The sequence below is a fragment of the Oxyura jamaicensis genome, chromosome 14 (assembly GCF_011077185.1).
Source record: "Oxyura jamaicensis isolate SHBP4307 breed ruddy duck chromosome 14, BPBGC_Ojam_1.0, whole genome shotgun sequence".
Classification (NCBI taxonomy): Eukaryota; Metazoa; Chordata; class Aves; order Anseriformes; family Anatidae; genus Oxyura; species Oxyura jamaicensis.
In genome coordinates, this window is record NC_048906.1 from 5,605,662 (window position 1) to 5,613,904 (window position 8,243).

An 8,243-nucleotide genomic window follows, 5' to 3' on the forward strand; every position below is an offset into this window, starting at 1 on the left:
TGCTACAAATGAACACTTTGGCTAATGTGTCAAAATATGAATGACTAGCTGGCTTCATGGAGCTGGGGAAGAAAAGGGGGAGATAACCACCCAGCAACTGCAAGTGGCCTTGCCTTGCCTTTAACTAAAGAGATTAGAGCTATTGCTTAAGGATGCAACATGCTTTTTTCCTCAGCAGCATCTGCTTCACATCCGAAGCCACTACTGTGGCAATTAGCTAGATATAAATTATGTGGAGGAACAGCTGAAGAAGATCAAGTCAGTGAAATGGTTTTCCTGAGGGGCTCAGTGACAGCAGGATTAACGCCTGTCTAAAGGGTTCCCAGTGAGATTACTGACTCCTCTTGTCTTAGTCCCTTATCAGACATCATTAAAACACTGCTCAGTTTGTCAGAGCAGGTTGGTGTTTCTCTCGGTGCTGCTCTGGGCCCAGAGCCACTGGAAACGTGGGATTGGCTGAGAAAGGGCTTTTCACAGGACTTTGAACCAAGGAGAAAGGAAAATGTCCAAAGATTGTTGTTATCACAGCAAAGACAGAGTCAAACAATGTAGTCCTTTGGTGAAAAGCCTCCCTGGGGACAGGGCTTTCCAAAATCCCACTCTAGGGCTGCCACAGGAAACATGGGTAAAGGGGAATGGTAATTGATGGGTAAATGGGAAATTCTGTGATACCTGGCTGATCTCATCTGAGCACACCAGCCCCAGGAAGCCTGGTTTTGGGGGAGCAGGGGCTGCTTGTGTGATGGCAGAACTATTTAACCACCCCTCACTGCAGCATGGCCGGGCTTTGCAGAGCAGTGGGAAAAGAGACGGGTTGGAGAAGGTGGAAACAGCATCTCTATCACAGAAACCATCTTTTGGGAGATGGGAAACACATTCAAGGCTGAAGAGTGGGTGGAAGTTGCTCAGAAGCAGGGCATTTCCATAGATTTCCAAATACAAAAATCATCTGATCTGTTTCTCTATCTGTTTTCTGCTAAATAGAAGGTTTCCCCTATGCATTTGTCATGCTACCATCCTCCGCCTGAATGCAGTGGAGCTGAGCGCGCTGCCCTGGCTTGGAGCACACCACTGAAACCAGATCATGGCTGAGAGGAGGGCTGCCGAGGGGTGTCTGGATGTGCAGAGACAGCTCGGGGCAGGAGTGCCACGGGAGCCCATCCCTCCTGTCTGCAGAGGCAGCTGTGACAGCTCGGAAATGGTTAGCGACGACATTACTGATGCCCTGACACTCGCCCGCCTTTTAATCAGCACGCTGTAACTTTCATCTCCGCCTGGCTGAGCACCTTCTCTCCTCCCATCCCCGCTGAGCTGACAGCGTTATCCTTCACAGGGCTGCTGGGCTCCTCCTGGGGGCCGGGGCCACGTCCTCTGTCTTGGAGGAGAGCTGCTGACTGGCTCAGAAGAGCGGGGAGGAGGCTTGCAGGGTTGTTCCTGGCTGAGCCCGTGGGGGCCCCGAGAGCATCTGTGTGCCAGAGAGGCTTCCTTCCAAAGTGGTGCAGAATCGCTGCTTGGATGCTCCCCTGCCACTGGCAGAGCTTCCTAGGAGAGCTGTGGGCTGCCAGAGCCGGTGTCTAGTGGTGTCTAACTGGGCCTGGGGAATGTGCTCAACGCTTTTGGTCTCCTAGGCCAGCCTGGGAATCCCACCCAGCTCTAGAAGAGGCAGGAGGGGAAGGGGACACTGGCTGCGGTGTTGTGCATCCTGTGGCTGCAGCAGGATCAGAGGTGGAAGAGAGCTGAGGAGCAAAGGGAGTCCAGGAGGAGCTGAGCAGCTGCAGGGCCCCTCTAGGAAGGGGAAGGGACCTGGGAATAGCAGTGCCCTTCCAGCTCTGGTTTCTGCTCAGACAACACATGCCATTGGAAATAGAGCAGTAGGTGTGGGGTAGAGCCATCTCTGGGAAGGGGATGGAGGGAGGTGGTGCCTCTCATCTCCAGTCCATGGGCTCACTCAAGGTGAGGCCTCACCACACACACCATGTTGCACTGCACGTGCCATGCTTGCAGAAATGAGAGTGCTAGGTCCAAGCTCCCAGCCATCAGGGCATTCGGTGGCTGGCAGGAATTTTTCAGTGGCTGTGTTGGAAGCTGTTGTGGCAGCAGCACCGATGCGTGCCAGTGCCCCAGGGCAGGGGCAGCGGTGCTGGCGTGGCTGTGAGCAGGGCATGACTAACGGAGGAGGTGCCTGCCTGCTCCTGACTCAGTGGCAGCTGCCTGGGGGATGTGGGTGACATTGGGGAGCTGGAAGAGGCCCAGCACTGACCTCAGAGGCAAATCTGCCCAAGCTGCTCTCGGCAGCAGAAAGGCAGAGCGAGGTTGAGGCTTTCCAGGTAACTGCTAACAAACTGGTTTTCATGGGTAGAGGCACTTACATTTTGCTAGCAGAAATGAGGAAAGAAAGAGAAAGAAAAGCCTTGCTTTGCAGGCAGCACCGTGCTAGAAGCCTCACACAAAAAAGGGAGAGGAGAGCTCCATCTCCATTACTTACCGTGTATGTGTAAATTGGGGGCCGTGGAGTCTATGCAGAGACTGCTCCCCAGGGCCCTGCCATCCTCTTCAGCCAATTCCATCTGTGACCTCGGTCAGTGACAAATACAATTCTGGCCCTGCCTGACCTCAATTAACTTCCCTCTGGCCATACCACAGTTCAGGACGGTATGATTCATGCTGAAGTCAGGGAGTTATTCACTAAAAGCTAAAAATGTTAAGACTTCTGTTAGCTTTGGGTATGTCAAAGCCAGCCCCACACCAGCTACTTAGCCTGGCTTCTACAGAGGTAGCATTTGCCTAAGGTGGGCTGATTTTTAAACCTCTACATTGGCTCTCCCTATATTTAGATAATGTGGCCCTCAAGCAGCAGAAAATAGAGCTTGCATTTTCTCTTCCTTTTAAATTCAAGAGATCTTAATAATAATAATCTGCCTGTCCTGTGTAGCTGGTGTTGTCTTGCCTTTGGCCTTGCCCTGTTTGCGTGAACAGCATCTCTAACTGAAGAAGATATTGGGTGAAAGAACGTCAAGACCCCCAGCAACAATTAAAAAAATCATTAAGCTACAATAGGCCAGTCATTGCTGGGTAATTATTAAGCTGTAAGAATTGCTAATTGTCTTATTAGCATTAAACAATTATGCAAATAATGGAAAACATACCATAAAAGTAATAAAATTACCTCTCTTTTTCTTTTTAAACCAATAATGAGATTTAAAATCTAAAGTGACGCTTATGGTTTTGCTCTCCGGGGTTAATTGGGAATGTCTTTGGAGATGTTTTTTGCCTCCCAATGTCTTTGGAGCCAGACCTCTCATGGCACTCAGCGCAGGGGGAGCAGGACATCTTCAGCCACATCTATTGTGAGTCTTGTGGGGGGGTTGTAGTGCCACCACCCTAGGCTGTCCCCTGTTCTGCACCTGCCACAGGCAGCAACGTGGGGACATGCAGGTGCTGAGGGCTTTGGGGAGCCACATGGTGGTCACGGTGCTAGACCAGGACTGGTGAGACCTTGAAATTTGCATTATCACAGGCTTCCTGCAGCATGTCTGGCTTTGTATCACCTGCTCTCCCCCAGGTACAATACGTGGGGCTTCAGGTTTGGTCTGGGTGGGATCAAGTTGGTGGGTTTTACATCAGTTCAGAGGGAAAGTGGAAAGTCCTGGCCTTTAAAGTTACTTTATTTTAAATATTTCATCCTCACTTATCTTGTTAGTAACCCAGGGTAAGAGCTGGCCTCTCTTCCTGGTAAGGAACCAGATGGACTTCAGAGTTCAGCTCTAATGGAATGCCAAAAAAAACAGCCTTGCCTTCCAGTGAAAGGAGAATAAAGCCTCGTTTAGCCACGCCACCACGGAAAGGAGACTTCATTTAGTTGTGTCCCCAAGAAGCTTGGAAGAGGAAATGGCTTCTTTGCTAAGAGCACTAACAATGTTAATCACTAACAAATGTTATTGTGTTTCCAGGCTTTAAATTGTGCTCTGCTGATAAGAGAGCATTTCAAAGCAGCCCAGCCACCTCCTGCTCCGGGGCGGGTCCTGCTCCCATGGTGATGCCATGATAGATATGGGTCACCTCACCCAATCTCATGATCCAGAGAGGTTTTGATCAGCAAAACACACCTCTCACTTTCTCTTTCCGATAAGAACAGTGAAGTTTGTGGCTCTTGGAGAGCAGCATTTTGCCAGAGCTGTGCAAAGATCAGAGATCACCCATAGTCCATATCAATTTTCTTGGAAGAGGAGGGGAGGTCACCTTCTCACAAGCACTGTCCCCGTTCCCTCAGAGTGCTCCTTTGAGCTCTCTGAGGTTCTCTGGTGCCCCACCAAGCAGCCTTTCATGGCCCCTTTGTTTTTCCTTCTCACCTGGTACATAGGATGCAGCATGTGAGCAGTCCCCGATCCTTGCTGCTTGGAAATGACTTCCTGACATTGATCCTGCACCTCACTGTTTTGGGGACAGGCAAGCCAACAGGCCACCTTGCCAGAAGGGCAACAAGTGACAGAGACTTTGTTTTTTCTCCATCAGTTGTTCTGTTATACCTGGGTGGCAGGTCACGCTTTGCCCTGATGCTCACTGTTCTCAGTCCTTTGAGGTTTTAGGGTAATGGATTTACCATTTATGACCTTGGAGGCATGCGTTGTGGAGAGATTTACCGAAGTGCCTCTCTGTGTAACTTCACATTTTGCTTTCATCTTCTTTCAGTGGAAATTCATGTTCAGGCTTGAATTTTGTAATAACTTTTTTTTTCTACTGCTTTACAGGTCAAACTAGCCAGACTCCGAGGAGAGGCGGGTATCACGCAGAAGCATTTCTGTGTGAGTAGCTGTGAAATAGTTGGGGCATTCTATTCTCTGGCTTGGGCCTTGCTGTCTCAGTGGAGTCAGCCTGGCTGCCTTCTGGGAAGAGAGAGCTGATGAGGCATGTTACTGATGAGACGCGTACTTTCTCCTTCTTGTTTTGAATCCCTCAATTTAATACAAGCCATTGGCAGGGGAATATATGAGAGCTCTTGGCTACAACACACACTTCCTGTTGTTGGGAGTGAACAGCCCTGCACACAGCCTGCAGCAAAATTATGAAGTAGCTCAATTTGATCTACTGATTTCCCACAATAGTTAAAAGATGTGATTTTCCAGTTTACATTGTTGCGCACTCTTATGAAAAAAACGTTAGTTGATTCTCAGCTTCATGAGGCCCCATGCTGGCTGATATGAGGCATCAACCCTTTCCCTCTTCCTCAGGTCTTCAGAATAACAGACATTGGCTTGTTTTTCTTTGGGCTTTAGGGTAGTCCTGCACATATATTTAAGTTTTTCTCTACTAATGGTAAAACCCGGGATACTGCGTATGAGAACCAGGATAAATTTAAGAGCTGATGGCAGAGAATGGTCCCCACTAGTCATAGCAACCATTGGAAAGCACTCAGCATTTCCCCATTACAGTCTGCTGTCTAGGAAGAGAACTGGAAAGGACTGGGAAGGAAGAAAAGGGAAAGTGTCTAAGTGCAGAAGAATAAATCACTCCATGTCTGTGGCCTACTGTTCTCCAACAAGCGTCTGAACACGCTGCGGGAGGCAGGAGGGCAAAGAGCACAAAATGGGAATAAAGACATATAAAGCTCCTCCAAGGAAAAGATGTAAAAGGGAAAAACACAATTCAGAGTGAGGGTTTGTAAGCTTTATCCCATGAGGAATGTCCTGTGAGAACAGCAGTTGTTGGTAATGGGTAAGCAGCTGCACAGACAGCTCTGCTCTTTTCCTCCCCAGCTCCTCTCTCTAGTGCTTGTTAGTTTACCTGTTGGTGTATTAAAGACTCATCATGGCTGTAAACTCCCGCAGAGCTCTCCTTAATCACCAACTAAGAACACCACACAAGTCGCTGATGTCTGTATTTTGAAAAGCCATTATTGGGCGAGTAGTAATACTGCTACTGCATTAGCTAACTTGTTCAGCAATGTCATTTTAATCACCTTAGCGTATAATGTGGACCTGTTTCTTCTGGTATACCAATGGCTGTGTCTCCAACCTTACCCTCTCTTGGGATGCACAGCTTGGAGCCAACGACTAACAGATTCTTCTTCTGGTGTCTGCAAGCCTGGATGCCTTTCTGATAGGATCGCCTCGGTCAAACACAGCTGACCGGGCTCAGCGCGGGGAGGAACGAGGTGAAATGTAGCGATCTGTGATATACAGAAAGCAGCAGCTGCTCTCATAGTCCGGCCTGGCTTTCTGCTCCCTGGCTCTGTGTCCCCTGCTGCCCAGCCCCAGCTGCCCCTTCCCAAAGTGCAAGGTAATGAGAACGGACTAACCACACCGACTCATTAAGCTGGGTTTGTTAGAAGACAGATTGTCATGTTAAATAAATATATTTTTAAGAAACTAAATATCATTCCCTGTGCTGTGCCCCATCTGGGCCATTAAATCTGAAAGGGACAACTACAGCTGTGTCAAAGCAAGGCTCGCTAGCTTTCCACTACTGATTGGCAACAACTCCATTTTCAAACATCATTTTTGTCTCCTCATTTCCCAGTGCTACACTATTTAGATTGCAAGCACAGCAGGGGGACACACACTGCTAAACAAAACAGTCTTTGGGACTTAACAAAAGAAACCCCCCAAATGTGTTTCTGAAACCCGTTACATCCTTTTTATTTCTCACAAGGCCCCTCCCCTGAGTGACCTGATGGCAGAGGACAGAAGGACTGCCCATCATTAGCCAGTTTGCTTTTCATAAATTCTGCAAGTTTCCTCAATCTAACAAAAAGGTGGCGTGGAAACAAACCAGGACAGCTCAGTTTTCAGGGTTCCAGCACTGCTACGATGGATATTTCCAAACTGTAAGAAAGCAAGCATCTTTTCTGAACCACGGACACACACACACACAACTTTGAGTTAATCCAGCATTTCTTTTGATTGATCCCTTGGTAATCTGATTAATTCTGAGTGCAGTTGTTTATCCCTTCCTTCACAGAATACAACCAGTACTTGAGCGCAAGCTCTCTGTGCCATATTTCCTACTTGCCACACTGTTCTGTTATTGTTACGGTCGTGCAGCAACATATGCTAAGGCCTTATTACAAGGGATTCCTATAAATGGCATAAAGGATTAATAATGTATTTATAACACAACTTTGTTTTAGTATAAAGTGATCTATAAAGTTGTAATAAATGTTTTATAATGTTTTTGTAGCCTGTTATAAATGATAAATGGGAGACTATAGATGCCACATCAAATATTCATGCTGCATTGTGTGCATTATTATGCCGTTACTGTTCAGGAAACCATTAATAATAAAGTGAATGGAGATGTAAAAGTTGCTGACATGCCCAGCAAGCCATTTATAATGAAATGTATAATCCTTACCATAAAGTAAATACATTGGCCAGTGACTGTTGATGAAATGGAAACACACTGAATTATTCGTAAGGTATTTATATATTAATGTATATTATCCATATCATGTCATAGAAATGCCATTAATATATTATACTATATGTATTATTAATTATTTCCACCTAATTTATAGGCAGCTCCTAAAGTGTTACCTTGTCTTTTCTGCAGTTTTGTCAGCCATATGAGAGCCTGTCTGGTGAGTTATTCTTCGTGATGTGTGTGCTGCGGGGCATTGTATAAATTAGCCATCACCGTGCTCTCCCCAGCTGTGGCTAGGCCACCTGGGGCAGGTCCTCAGCTGACGGGCTTATTTTTGGCTCCTCACCAAGGTACCCTGCTCCTACCTCTCCGCAGGGAAAGCAGCCTAGGTTCATCCACCCCCAGATTTCCATGTGCTTTCTTTGCACTTGTTGGATTTTGCTCTTTCGAGGGCTGGGCTGCCTTTCAAGTTTTTTGGCTGCCTGGCCCCTGACATCCTGCTCTCCAAAAGCCGCAGCCTCAGGCTGTTTCACATGGCTGTCGGCAGCTGTACTTTGTCCTTGCTTGTATTTTGTCCTCATGCTGGGACGCACAAGGTTGCCTCGTGTTCCCTCGGCACCTCTGAGGTAAGCTGCAAAAATGGGGAAGCCGGAGCCTCAAGCATGGGTCTTCCCCAGTGGCCTCCAGCTTGAGGAAAGGCTGCAGATACCGAGCCTGTCTGCCCCTCAATAGCGAGAGGGAAACTTGCTTTCCGACTTTGCATGGAGGTAAAATGCCCTTGTGTCTGTGTGGATCCCCCATCTTCATGCGCTGTGGTGCGAGGGAGGCGCGGGGCTCCCCTCAGCTGCTGTGGAGTAGGCGGCTGCCCCGCTACCACACACACA

At 47.9% G+C, this 8,243-nt stretch overlaps 1 long non-coding RNA gene across 1 annotated transcript; it reads left to right on the top strand.

Annotated features, from left to right (window-relative positions):
- Nucleotides 1-1,924: 1,924 nt before the first annotated feature.
- LOC118174294 lies at nt 1,925-7,388 on the top strand. The gene is made up of 2 exons (XR_004754603.1): nt 1,925-4,802; nt 6,649-7,388. It is a non-coding gene; the product is annotated as an uncharacterized LOC118174294 (long non-coding RNA).
- Nucleotides 7,389-8,243: the final 855 nt, after the last annotated feature.